The sequence below is a fragment of the Macaca nemestrina genome, chromosome 10 (genome assembly GCF_043159975.1).
Source record: "Macaca nemestrina isolate mMacNem1 chromosome 10, mMacNem.hap1, whole genome shotgun sequence".
Classification (NCBI taxonomy): Eukaryota; Metazoa; Chordata; class Mammalia; order Primates; family Cercopithecidae; genus Macaca; species Macaca nemestrina.
In genome coordinates, this window is record NC_092134.1 from 125,123,605 (window position 1) to 125,138,505 (window position 14,901).

Genomic DNA, 14,901 nt, shown 5'->3' on the forward strand with positions numbered 1-14,901 from the left:
TGATTATTGCTTCCTTGGCTGTGAAGAAGCTGTTTAGTTTGATGTAGTCCCACTTATTTATTTTTGCTTTTATTGCTTGTGTCTTTGGTGTCATATCCAAAAACTCATTGTCAGGACCAACATCATGGAAATATACTACTTTGTTTTCTTCTAGAAATTGTATGGTTGTAGGTCTTATGTTTAAGTCTTTAATTCATTTTGAGTTGATTTTTGTATATGTAAAAGATAAGGATTGGATTTATTTATTTATTTATTTATTTTGCATTTAGATATCCAATTTTCCCAACACCATTTATTGAAAAGACTATCCTTGGCCCATTGTGTTTCTTGGTGCTGCTGTTGAAAATTGATTGATCACATGTGTGGTTTTATGTTCCATTGGTCTATGTTTCTTTATTTATGTCATTATCATACTGTTTTGATTAATACAGTTTTGTAATATAGTTTGAAAATAGGAATTGTGATGCCTCTAGCTTTACTCTTCTTGTTTAAGATTACTTTGGCTATTTGGGGGTTTTTGGAGTTCCATACAAATTTTAGGAATTTTTTTTTTTTTTTTTTTTTTTTTTTTTTTTTTTGCTATTTCTGCAAATATTGCCCTTGGAATTTTGATAGAAAATGCATTGAATCTGTAGATTACTTTGGGTAGTGTGGACATTGTAACAATAATGATTCTTCTAATCTATGAACACTGGTTTTCTTTCCATTTCTTTTTGTCCTCTTCCAATTCTGTCAATTTTTTGTTTTATATATTTTACAGGTCTGTTGTTAGATGAGTATATGTTTGTAATGTTATATCTCATGGATGTACTGAACTTTTACCAATATATAATATCCTTCTCTATCTCTTGCAAATTTTTGACTCAAATTCTATTTCGTTCATTAATAATATGGCCACCCAAACTGCTTTTGGTAGCTATTTGCATGAAATATCTTTGTCTATCCTTTTACATGCATCTTTTTTGTGTCTTTCTATCTACATATATAGCATGTATATGTAGACAGCATATAGATGGGTCTTGTTTTCTGTAATACATTCTACCTTTTAATTGAAGACTTTAGTTGATTTACACTCAAAGTAATTACTAAAGAAGGACTTACTTCTGCCATTTAGCTATTTTTTCTGAATATCTTATATTTTTTCTCAATTCTTCCATGACTGTCTTCTTTTTGTATCTGGTTTATTTTTGCAGTATACGTTTTGTTCTCCTTTTTTCTGCATATTTTATGGTTATTACTTTACTGGTTACCTTGAGTATTACAATTACATCTTATAACAACTTATAACAAATCTATTTTGAATAATGCAAGCTTAGTTTAAATAGTACAAAAGGTCTCTGCTCTTATACATCTTGGTACCTCTCCCTTTATATTGCTATATTCACAGATTACATTTTTCAACATTGTGTGCCCATTAATATAAATTTATAATTGTTATTCTGTGCATCTAACTTTTAAATTATATTGAAAAAAAGAAATTACAAACCAAAATACAATAAGTACAATAATGCTGGTTTTCATGTTTACCAATGTAGTTACTTTTACCAATGTTCTTTGTTTTGTCACATGGCTTCAAGCAATGACTGCCACTTCATTTCATCTTGAGGGATGATCTTTAGCAATTTCTGTAGGGCAAGTCTATTTGTAGCAAACTCCTTTAGACTTTGCATATCTGGTTATGTCTTAATTTATCTTTCATTCTTGAAAGATAGTTTTGGAGATATAGAATTCTTGGTTAACACATTTGTTTTTCTTTCAGGATTTTAAACATGTCATCCCACTGCCTTCTGGCTTCCATGATTTCAGATAAAAACCAAACAAACAAAAACCAGATGAAAATCTTATAGATGCTCCCTTGTATAAAATGAGTTATGTCTGAGGCCAGGTGCAGTGGCTCATGCCTGTAATCCCAGCATTTTGGAAGGCTGAGGTGAGCAGATCACTTGAGGTCTAGAGTTTGAGACCAGCCTGGCCAACATGGTGAAGCCCTGTCTCTACTAAAAATGCAAAAATTAGTCAGGTATGGTGGTGCACACCTGTGGTACCAGCTACTCAGGAGGTTGAGTCAGGTGAATTGCTTGAACCTGGGAGACGGAAATTGCAGTGAGCTGAGATCATGCCATTGTATTCCAGCCAGAGCTACAGAGCAACAGAGCAAGACAAAAAAGAAAAAAAGGAAGGAAAGAAGGAAGGAAGGAAGGAAGGAAGGAAGGAAGGAAGGAAGGAAGGAAGGAAGAAAAAAAAGTGAGTTACTTTTTTCCTGCTGCTTTCAAAATTTTCTCCTTGTCTTGCACCTTTGACAATTTAACTATAATGTCTCTCAGTGTTAATCTCTTTGAATTTATCCTGCTTGGAGTTTATTGAGATTCCTGGATGGACTGATGGATAGATACATCTGTTATCAAATTAGGAAAATTTTAGCCATAATTTCTTCAAACACTTTTTTCTAATCCTTTCTTTCTATCTTCTTCTCCTGGAACTCCCATGACGCGTATGTTGGTACGCTCAATGGTGTTCCACGGTTCACTTAGGCTTTATTTTTCTTTCTTTTATTTTTTCTTTCTACTCTTAAAACTGGATAAATTCACTTGCCATATCTTCACATTCACTGATTCTTTTTTCTGCCTGTTCAAATATGCCATTAAACCATACCAGTGAATTTTTTAGCCCTTGTACTTTTTATCTCCGGAATATCTACTTGGTTCCCTTTTATAATATTTATCACTTTATTGACATTCCTTATTTGTTCAACACTATACACACATGTTTTGGGCAGCATATTCATAATAGCCAAGTGCATATTAATGAGTGAAAGGAAAAACTGGGGTATATACATATAATGAAATATTATTAAGTCATAAAAAATGAATGAAGTGCTGATACATGCTACTATTTGCATGAAATTTAAAACATTCTTTGAATTGAAAGAGTTCAGACACAAAAAGTCATATTTTTTAGGATTCCGTTCCTATGAAATATTCAGAATGGGCAAATTTATAATAATGGAAAGCAGATTAATCATTACCAGGAAATGAAAGGAGGTAGAATAGTAAATAATAACTTAATGTGTTCTGGGTGTTTTTTTTGGAGTGATAAAGGATTTTTAAAATTGAAAAAGGTGGTGGCTGTACAACATTGTGAATACACTAAATATTATACCACTACATTGTACAGTTTTAAATGGTTAATTGTATGCTATAAGATTTTCATCTCAATTTAAAAAATAAAGAAGGCTAAAGAACATAATTACATGCACATGTACCCTAGAACTTAAAGTATAATAAAAAAAAAATTTCATTAAACCTAAGATACAAATGAAAAACCTTGAACCCCCAAATGACAGAAAACATATTCCTTTCGGGTACATATGAGATATTTACTAGAGCTGACAATATGGTGGACCATTAAGCAAGCCCACAGTGGAGTTTTTGTAGAAACCCATATGAAAAAATATAGAAAAGGCTTTGAAATAAATCCATTTACTCCTAAATAACCAAATAAAGTAACTTCTAAATAAAATATGGTTTTATATGGGTGTCTCACATAATATCCATATTTGCATGTAACAAACTGATGCTCAGAGAGAGGCTGAATAACTAACATTTCCAGATTACCTAAGTAGTAAGTAGTGGAGTCAGATATCCCAAGTCTATGGTACTTAATCAGTGCATTACTGACTATATTGACAATCAATTGCTTGGAGAAAGACATAAATAAAGGTAAAGTGATATTTATAACTCCCCCATAATTCTGTTAGTTAAAGTTTGTTCAGTATTGGGGTTAGAACATTTTATTCAAGCCAACTATATTGTGTGTGTCATTGCTCTAAGGGGAGCTGGGTTAAACTGTAAGTGTGGATTAGTGTAAGGTAAAAAACTAATATAAAAAAAAACACACTTTGAAAGACATACATTTCCTGTTGAGCCATGAATAAAAAGATTTTCAGAGAACACCGCAAATTACAAACTGGAGGTTTCATATTTATATTAAAAAATTTGTTGAAAATGGAAAGTTAGGAAATCAAGGGTATTGTAATTGAATACATAAGCAGTTAACTTCATTCACAGAAGCTATTATGGTTCTGAAAGAGGAAGTTATTATATACAATCCTTAGAAATCTTTGAAGAAACATGTCTGTAAATGAAGATACCCAGTGAATTTATTTATTTACACTTAAAAATTATTGACTAAAATTATCACTAGTTGTTAAAATTTTTAATAAAGTCAACTAGATATTAGGGAAGAATTTTAATCATAGGTTTGGCACTAATTATGAAATGGGAAATAATATAAGCTAACAATATATACATACTGCTTTCCATCAGTGCTCTCAACCAAGTTTTCCTGCTTTGACCGTGATGCTTGCTGATAGCTCTAAAATCTCTATCAAGCTCCAACTTAGAGCTATTTATTTCTGACTACCTATATGTGTCTCCTTCATACAAACTTTTCAAACACAATGTGTCCAGTGAAAGTTCACTTTTTCTACTCATAATACACTATGCTCACTCTTTTGTGTTGGTTAAAGCAGTAACATCTAAACCATCTCCTTCAACATTAAAATTCCAGAAACAGCCTAGAAATTTTGCTCTCTTGTTCTCTCTGTATTCAAGTGGTAATGAAACTCTGTCTTTGTATTTTTTCTTTTCCTCTCCCCTCCCACACTTGAACCGTCTCCCTTAAGATCCTCATGATCTTTTATATTCCAATAGCTTCCTAATTGATATACTTTCACTAATCTCTTATACTTAATTAAGTTTCCAAATGGATTCCAAAGTTATCTCCCTTTAAAAAAATATGATCACATCACTCTACCATTGAAATTTCTATTAATTCTGCATTAGCAAGGATTAAATCCAAGCAAACTGTAACCTCCTCAGTCGAGCCATATCTTCTTCAACTTCTCCCCAGGACAAACCTTTCCAGGATCTCCATGTTGCATTCACACTGAAATTTTTACCATTTCCAAATTCTCCTTTATTTTTTATGTCCCAACACCTTTATACAGTTACACATTGTTTCTCCAGCATGTATCCTATTCTACCCTTCTGCTTCATGAATTTACCCTCATATTTTAAGATCAGGCCACCTCCTCTGCAAAGTCTTTGCTAGCATATCCTGGGAGAATCTGGCATTTCCATGCCTATATGCACTCAGCATTTTGTTCATTCCTAATCATAACATTTATATTAATAGCATATTACAGGAATTTATGTTTGTCTATCTCCTCTACACAGTAACTCTCTGCCATGGGCATTTTATTTACCTTTGTACCTCAATGTGGTTGATAATATAATAGGCTCTCAATAAATATGGTTGATCAAAAAATGGATGGATTGATGTTGTAACCTCAGAAACTGGCATTAAAATTGAAGAACATTATCTAATATTAATATCTGCACATTTCCAGATGGCATTGGGATTTTCATGGTGTTGAAATTGTTAAGATGACAAATACAATGAGTGAAGGATTATGGAGCTCGGATTAACCAAATTTGGAAAGCACAAAACAAATCAAAAAGTAAAAGCCATAAAGAAAACAAACAAGATTCTCTTAGCCTGCAAAAGGAATATAAAAGGAAGAGAATGGGGAAGGCAATCATAGAGCAGTATTTTGGAAATCATGGAGGATAAAAGTGTAGTTATCATAGGCTTGCTCTTAAACACCTGGAATATTTAACAGTTTGAGACTTGGATAAGGACATTTTAGAATGATTTCACCTAGCAGTTAAACTAATGGAACCGTCTAACTCTTAGACTTGGATGAAACTAAAAATAAAAGCCATTTCAATATGATCATAAATTACAAAATGAACACAGAGAGGTTGGCAATCTGTTTTTACATTTAAGAGTTGTCACCCATTCCTAATATACTTTTCCTCAAAGCCAAAATAAAATTCCCTAATTTTGTGTCAGAAAAAAATACTGCTCTACTCCAATATGGCATTTGTTATTGATCATCTTGCCTTTAATATATTCTTTTACTAATCTATCCTATTCACAATACAGTTTCACAAAAGAAAGTTCCTGTTTTGTCAAAACTCTACCTCAAAATCTTGCATTGACTTGCCCTAATGCTTATTAAATTGAGTTTAAAAAAATATTTTTACAAAGCTTCTCAATGTTATCTACCTCTTCCTTGCTTCACTCAAACCAAGCAAAGGCATTTTAGGATCTATAAGCAATCCTCATACTTTCTCATCTCTTACTGCTTGATTTTTCTCCTTTTTTCTAAAACTTTGTCTAGGTTTTTCTCCTTTCATATTCTTTATTATATCAAATACAAAGCTTTTCAAAAATTACCTCCCAAAGTATAGAGTTTCTGTTCTGGTTTCAAACAGAGTCAGTTTGTATACTTACTCCATCACTTCAAAGTGGACAGTCACAAAGTCTCTAGACTTTGGATTCTTTATTGGGCTATCTTAATGCAAATAGCAGGGCCTAATTGTACTAGAGACCCATGGACAACCTACCTCAACAGGTCAGGGATTACTTTTGTCCATTAGCCAAATGGCAATTCTTCTTTCATCTGTCAACAGCAAATAAAAATAGAATAATCTGTAGAGGTTAGTAGTAGTAGTAGCACAATTACTGTGATTATTATTATTATTTTTTATTTAATGTGCCTATTTTCTTCTTTAAATCCACATAGCATTTTCTGTCCATCTATTCATATTATTTTTATAATTATTTGTATTCATGTGTCAGACTTTCTGTTCATTTTGTTACTTTCTTGACATCAGGGATTTTCTTTACTCTCTTTGTCTTTTAATTCAATGTTTATACTTCTCCACACACAAGAATTCAACAAATATGTGTTGAATTTTAAAAATATCTGCTAAATATTTAATAACTGAAGTATGACTTTCTTTGTCATTAACATTCTAATAAGAAACATGAATGTCTATGCAAACTCATGGTTTTCCTGGTGTATGTTATAATGCCGGACACCATGTAATAACAATGCTAACATCATTTTATTAATTGGCCTCATAGGATGAACCCAAGTTAATCAAATTACTCAGGTTAAAATACTAAAAGTTAATATCTAACTTACTTTGCTAAATTACCTTCATGGTTCTCACTTCTTCATGTTCGTGATGTCTGTGTTCAAATCGCCTCTTCTGAGACATCTGCAATCACTCTGTAGATCATAGAATTTTTCAAGTCATTTCACCACTTGTAATACAGATTTGTTAATTTATTTCATATGTCTTGCCTCTAGAATGTAATTCCATGAAAGCAGAGACTTTGTTTTGTTTATCTCTGTATCCCAGCACTTAGAAGTGTGGTTGGACTGTGATAGGCATTCAAAAATTATCATTAAATGAATGAATGAGTGAAAACAAAGATGTCTACATGAACACATTTTTGGTATCTAGAACACGACAGAACTATTAGAATGATTCAAGAGGCTTTAATTTAAATTGCAGAAACAGAAAAAAAAAGAAATCAAGGTGGCAATTAATAAGTCAGCTAGCTAATTTTTTTAACTAATCCAGTCCTTACTGTGAACTTAATTTTTAATTTGTTTAAATTATTCATAATAATAAATTAAATTCAATTAATTTAATAAAGCTAATGGGTTTTTTGCAGCTTATCAGAAAAGGAAAAAATGGAAATAGCATCATGACTTCTAAATCATTGCTAGTTACTTGTTCAAAATATTTTAATTTAGGGCTATGGTGTAAGTGCAGAGAGGAAGAAAGAAGGGAGGATATGTGGTTGGAAAGCTGACATTTTTTTAGCCCTCACGGAATGGCATCACCTATATGATCCGCACCAGAACTGACCTTCTAAGGGTCTTACCTTTGTATAAATTGGAGAAAATGGTACCAAAATACAACTCTAAGCTACTTAAGCTTGCTGCTCTTAAGGCACTAGGCAAATATATTTAGAGGCATAAAAAGACCCAATGATCCATTCCTGGGTGCTTACACTCTACATATGTTAGATCTCTACAAGTTGACTATAAACTAATTTTCTGATTACCTAGGTCAGTCGTCCCCAACCTTTTGTGCACTAGGGACTGGTTTCGTGGAAGACAATTTTTCCATGGAGGGGATTGGCAGGGGCGTGGTTTCAGGATGAAACTGTTCCATCTCAGATCATCAGGCACTAGTTAAGATTCTCATAAGGAGCATGCAACCTAGATCCCTAGCATGAACAGTTCACAATAGCGTTCGCGCTTCCATGAGAATATAATGCCGCAGCTGATCTGACAGGAGGCGGAGCTCAGGCCATCATGCTTGCTCACCCGTCACTCACCTCCTGCTGTGCAGCCAGTTTCTAACAGGTCACACATCAGTACAGGTCCATGGCTTGGGGGTGGGGACCCCTGACCTAGACGATATTTATTATATATAGACAACACATCCAGCAACCAAGCTTCATTATTTCTTAAGTCCTTCAAATTTGGCAACTTATTTTTAAGTTAACAAGCGTTTCATGTACTGACTTCTATGTGCAAAGCACTGTGTCAGACACTAGAGATTTACCAACATACAAGATGCTATCTTTTTATAAGTAAAATGCTGACTAGTGGGACAATGTACAAGGTAACAGAAAATATAATGCAACACAAATAGTATGATAGAAATAAGCAAAGTATAGTACACAAACACATAAGAAAAGTACAGTTTTTAAGATAGCATCAGGGAAAATTATGAGAAGGAGTAGTGGGTAGGCAAGAATAGTTGGACAATGCATGATATATATACCAGCATTCTCCCAAACTGTTGGACATTGCTAGTCCAATAGACCCTAGACTTGTTCTTACCCTACTTTGCTTAGTCCTTTGGGAAGGCATGGCCAGTTTATTAGACTTGTCATAGATTGTGAAATCCACTTGCCATCACTCTGATTTAAGCAGATATGTGTAGGACAATAACAAATGGTGCTAAACCAAAAGAAACATGCATTCACTCACGTGTTCATCGTGGCACTTTTCACAATCACAAAGACATGGAATCAACCTAGGGGCCCATCAAGAGTAGATTGGATAAATAAAGTGTGGTGTACATAAACCATGGAATACTATGCAACCATAAGAAAGGGTGCATGGCAACAACATGGATGTACCTGGAAGCCATTATCCTAAGTGAATTAATGTAGAAACAGAAAACCAAAGGCTAGGCGCGGTGGCTCATGCCTGTAATTCCAGTACTTTGGGAGGCCAAGGCGGGCAGATCACGAGGTCAGGAGATGGAGACCATCCTGGCTAACACGGTGAAATTCCATCTCTACTAAAAATACAAAAAATTAGCTGGGCATGGCAGCAGGCACCTGGAGTCCCAGCTACTCGGGAAGCTGAGGCAGGAGAATGGCGTGAACCCGGGAGGTGGAGCTTGCAGTGAGCCGAGATCGTGCCACTGCACTCCAGCCTGGGTGACAGAGCAAGACTCCATCTCAAAAAAAAAAAAAAGAAAGAAAGAAAGAAAGAAAGAAAGAAAGAAAGAAAGAAAGAAAGAAAGAGAGAAAACCAAATACCTCATGTTCTCACTTGTAAGTGGGAGCGGACCACTAGGCACTCATGGACATACAAATGGTATCAATAGAAACTGGGGGCCTATGTGTGGGAGGTAGGGAGAAAGCCAAGGGTTAAAAAAGTATTGGGTACTATGCTCACTACCTAAGTGATGGGATCATCACCTCAGATCTCAGCATCATACAATATACCCAGGTAACAAACTTACCCGTGTAAACTGTGAATCAAAAAGTTGAAAAAAATGGTGTTAAAGAAAGTTGGGGGGGCAAATGGAAGATGGATAAATAATGGTCCAAAGTCAGTGCAGAGGCTCAGATGAAGGAAAAAGAATGGCACAGGAAATTTCAGGTAGTTCAGTATATCTGGAACATAAAGTTTGAAGAAAAAATGCTGAGATGAAGCTAGAGAACTAAGCTAGACAAGTTGATGATGCGCATTATAAGTGATATTAAGAAGGTTGTATTTGATAATGAGGGCAATGAGGAGTGAACCAACTCTTGTGTCCTTCTGGTTTTCACTCATTCTAATCACACCAGCTCTTTAATCTGAAGTATACTTTTAGATTCCTTTTTCTCCCAATTCATTGCCACACCCATGATTTGGCCTTTGTCTTGAAGCCATGCCTCACTAGATTGGCCTTTTCCTAAAGACTGCATTTTAGTGGCCTTACTTTTAAATTGATGTTAACAATTTCATTTTTCAACCTCCTATTTCTGGTCTTTCTATAGGACTTGTACATTATACTTAAAAACGAGCTCCTTCTCTTCTGAACTCATCAATTTCTTATCATAACTAATCAATTGCAGTATGACCAGAGTCATGCTTTCAACATTTAGCTTTGATAAATTGTCCCCCTGCATTACTTTAGATCAGGTACATTTTCTATGCTCTAGATTATCTTAGGCCATAGCTTTGACAAATGTTTTGCAACCAGATTTCAAGAGTTGATATTGCCTTTTATACCCTCCTCATTTTTTCCGGGCTCCACTAACAGTTTCCTCCCTGACTAGCAACGTGACCCAGTCAATGCTATACAGTTTAACTGTTTCTGCCCATGCTTCCTCAATCTTGCATCCTCAGGATCCAGCCCATGTGCTCTCCCAGCTTCTGCTAATACATGTTGATTAGGTTCTACAACTCCTTTGAAGTTCCTTTCTACCCTTAATAATCCCAGTACTTTCTCACCTGAATTATACAGTACTTTAACCCTACTTATTGGTCTGGTAACCAAGGAGGGAGGTGAATGCAGGTAGATCCTGAGATGGGAAGCACTGATTTTCTTGCAAAGTAGAGTCCCCTGCAACTGCCTCAAGCAAGGTAGATTGAAGGGAAAGTTGACCTTTAATATGAACCAGTGAGCGACTTCTAAAACACAATGGTTTGGGGAGATCTTGAAAATCAAGGTTTATGATTGCATTGACTAAAATATTGTAATCACAATTCTCAGGGCCAATTATCAAAGAAGGGTGAATTGTCAAGACCCCACTCTTCCCCCACCATAGTTAGCAGACTTTCCAGGGCTGAGAATTCAACCTTCTTTGGAGCTCTGCCACTGTTACAGTTAATTCCCAAGCTTTTTCCTCACCTTGCTGCACTCCGGTTTCAGATGAATACCTTTATATACCACTAAGGAGGCCTTCTGACTTCCATGCCTCTCCTTCAATTGCTAAATGGTCATCCACAACCTTTGCTGTCTTTTTTGAATGACCCTAAATCTCACTGACCTTCAGAAAGGACCTCTGATTCCATTGTTCTTGTAATTACTGCTCCCTTCACTCTCTCAAAATCTGGAGACATTTTGCTCACCATTGAGTCCTCCTTCACTGTTTTCTCATCCATGTTTTTCCAGCAACTGCACTGCTACAGCATGTGTTCTATCTCTCTCCAGTGCTCCACCTCCAACATCTTGTTTTATGGTTTTCTTCCTTAAACAACTCTTCATGCCAGCTGTCTTACATTGACTTCCCAGAGAAACAAAGTCTGTGTTGAAGATTTGCAGAGTGAACTTTTTGGGGGAGGACCTGAAAGAGTAAAGGCAGTAGGATCTTCCTTTAGAAGTACACTCTTGGCCGGTGCAGTGACTCACGCCTGTAATCTCTGCACTTTGGGAGGCCGAGGCAGGCAGATCACTTGAGGCCAGGAGTTCGAGATTAGCCTGGCCAACATGGCGAAATCCCATCTCTACTAAAAATACAAAAATTAGCTGGGTGTGGTGCATGCCTGTAATCTCAGCTACTTGGGAGGCCGAGGCACAAGAATTGCTTGAACCCAGGTGGCAGAGGCTGCAGTGAGCTGAGATCGTGCCACTCCACCCCAGCCTGGGTGACAGAGCAAGAATCTGTCTCAATAAAAAATAAAAATAAAAAAATAAAAAATAATCTTATTTGCAAAACCTACTTGGCAAAGGACAAGCCTACAGAGAGGGGAGATGAATTGGGAATACTAATGCAATCTATCACAATCCAGTATCTAGAGTTGGTAAATAAAATTTCTGAAAGAACCAGTGCATCAAATGTACTTGATCATAGGGGAATAAAGTATGATGTGTTGCTGGTTCTTAACAATACACATCACATTTTTGTCTGTATCCTTAATCCGTTTATTAAATAAGCTATAAGATTTCTACTTTTGCTACTTTTAAATTGATCCCAGAGTAGGAGAAAGCACTCCAGCAGATTCAAGCATACAAGCTGCCTTGCCACGTAAACCTTATGATTTAGCAGATACCAATAATGCTCAACGTTTGGCATTCAATAAAGATGTTAAGTGGATCCTCTGGTAAGCCTCAAAAGGAGAATCACAATGCACACTCCTAAGATTCTGGATTAAAGTTACAGCCTCCTTTTGTTGTAAATGCTCTTCTTCTTAGAAGCAACTTCTGGCCCCTAGTAGACCTTTGTAAAGAGTAATCATGAGATGCCAAGAGATTTGGGCTGTCCAACAAGAATGTTATTAGAGGGTCAAAGAGTGGATGAGTTTTGATTTCCCTCGGAGAAGTTGACAGCAGCTTTCTCTTTATGACAGGGCAGTAAGTCATTTTTTAATTGACCCATTTATGCTAAATTATGACAGTTGTATGAAATGCAAGTGTGGGTAGAAAGATCAGAATCCATGCTCAGTAGTAGAAGGAATGGCTGGTACTGATCCTGGACCAACTCCTAGGAAGATCTTTCTCACTGTCCCCTCACTGGACTCTGCATCATGGGAAGGCTGGCATCTACAGGTTTTTTTCCCAGGATTCCACATGAGCTGGTTTCTAGTTAAATTCGGTCAATGAGCATCCTTGGCTGAATAGTGGTGAGTAGAAGGAAAGGAGAAGGCAGGATTTTCCTCCTTTCTCTCTGCCAGAAGTGTCTCTAGCAGCACCTGCATCTCAGTGGTTCCTGCTCCTGCCAGACAAACCCACTGTTGAAGCCGTTGCAGGTGAACCTTGTCCCTAGGCTCTAACAGCATGTCTTCCCTTTAATGCTTGGTGGTGGCTTCTGTTCCTAACCTGTAGATGGTCTTACCATTTTCTATTTGGCTTTTCATCTCTTCCCTCACTTTTAAATCAATTCACCACATTACACTTCTTGTGTTGGAATAATTGAGGTGATTTCAGTTTTACTGGAGAGATCTCTCATGGGTAAAATAGCTCTGGAGAAAGTGCGTTGATACCCGTGTGTGTTACTTTCACATCGTAACAAGAGAGAACCCTTATTAGTTGGGAAAATGTTAACATAAGAAAAAAACTGCTTTAATAATGCTTTCAGTCTCATAACTTCTTTTTCCAGAAATAAAAGTTTTTCCTAAAGTCTTAGGCAGGATACAAGATTAAAGGGTAGCATTATGTGGTTATTATAACTTCAGTGACTAAAGCAGAAAGTTACGAACAACATTAAAGAGACATAGATTTCTACTTGCAAAAGCAAAAGTTTACTTAATTCAAATGCATTCATTCAATTCAAGCGCTTTTGTTTTCTTTTGTTTCTAATGATAGACAATTTGATAAAAAGCATTACATTCCTTATTTTTTCACATATAACATAGGCCAAATTATGTATTGACTAATATTTGAAAGGTTATTCTAGATTGCATTGGCACTATGTAGATCAAAAAATAATGTATGTAAAACAGCAAAGTACATTATTGCTGTAATGAAGTACTTCATAAAGGAACCACATTTTCTTGATTTTAGATAAAGATATATGAGTGCGAGACATGTCTAATTTCACATGTGTTTCTTTCTAAATCAACTAGAAAAGAACTAAAGAGTGAGTACCTTTCTTGCCAAAAATCATCCATTAAGTGGAAGAGCATTTATGGTATTCCATGATTCTACTTATTTTAGGATCAACAAAGTTTTTGTGCCACTATATTTTTTTCTTCTTACATTTTACTACATTTTTCAGCCAGTATGGTGTACCGTACATGTAAAAACACTTTATTTCTCTATTTGCTACTAGAGTCATGTAGAGTGTTAAAACATACATACCTCCCACTAACTCCACAAAGCATCTAAATAGCTGGAAGTAGGGTGCAAAATTCAGAGACAGAGTATAGCATAGACTGCACCCAAAAAAAGAAGGAAGTTGCTGAGGTCCGAATTAATTGTAGCTATTTTACCTCTAACCTGAGCAGGGAATGATTAAAGAAGCTAAGGGAGGTGAAAGTACAAAGATCACTCAACAAATAGCAAGATGCCCTATTATCAGTAGAATTAATTGTATCTCATTTATGTACAATTAGCAAGTGTAATGAGAATATTTTTAACTTTAAAAACATTCTGTTTACTTGTCTTTTAACATGGAATTCTATTTCAGAATTCTACTTATATATTATTTGTATTTTTTTACTTGAATTGTCACCTACCAAAGTGTTTTTATAAAGATGAAAGTCTACAAAACATAAAGGGTAAAAGTAAAGGGCGTACTCCCATTTTGAAATATTCATATTTATTAAAGATATAGAAACTGAATTTAACACTAACCTTTAAACATTCTTTCTCCAGAACAAAAAACAAGTAAAACAAGAAAAATTGTAAGTTTCTTACTACCAGTACAAAGTTTTCTCGACCCTGAGTTAAAGAAAAATTAAGTAAACAATAATCAAGATAAGGAATTAGTGCCATGAGAGCAGTTTTTAGGACATGCAGAGACATTCATTCCATGGAGGGCTGTTGTTTTTTATCACTTTTAGATACACACTATGATGATGCGGTTCAGACATACAGCTTTGTGATGCTAAAGTACAGAAAATACTGAGAAATAATTTATAACTCCCTCAGGCTTCCTTTTTCATAAATGCTTTGTCTCAGCTAAGCCTTAACAGTATTGATTTTTCTCATTACAAAATTAATACTTGGGACTTCCAATTCAATATGGTTGATTGGACACTGTTCCTTAAACTTCACTACCTTCCAAAAGTCTAAACTA

At 35.4% G+C, this 14,901-nt stretch overlaps 1 long non-coding RNA gene across 9 annotated transcripts in view; it reads right to left on the reverse strand.

Moving 5' to 3' along the window:
• Window positions 1-14,901, reverse strand: part of LOC105481494 (uncharacterized) — a 113,222-nt gene that overhangs the window by 85,624 nt on the left and 12,697 nt on the right. For 6 of the 9 annotated variants that reach the window (XR_011609315.1, XR_011609314.1, XR_011609316.1 and 3 more), the window contains 3 exons: window positions 11,294-11,508; window positions 7,058-7,144; window positions 6,474-6,529 (listed from right to left, as the gene is read on the reverse strand). This is a non-coding gene — a long non-coding RNA (uncharacterized lncRNA). The remainder of the gene's footprint in view (window positions 1-6,473; window positions 6,530-7,057; window positions 7,145-11,293; window positions 11,509-14,901) is intronic. The other 3 variants (XR_986978.2, XR_986980.2, XR_986972.2) reach the window with 2 other exon arrangements.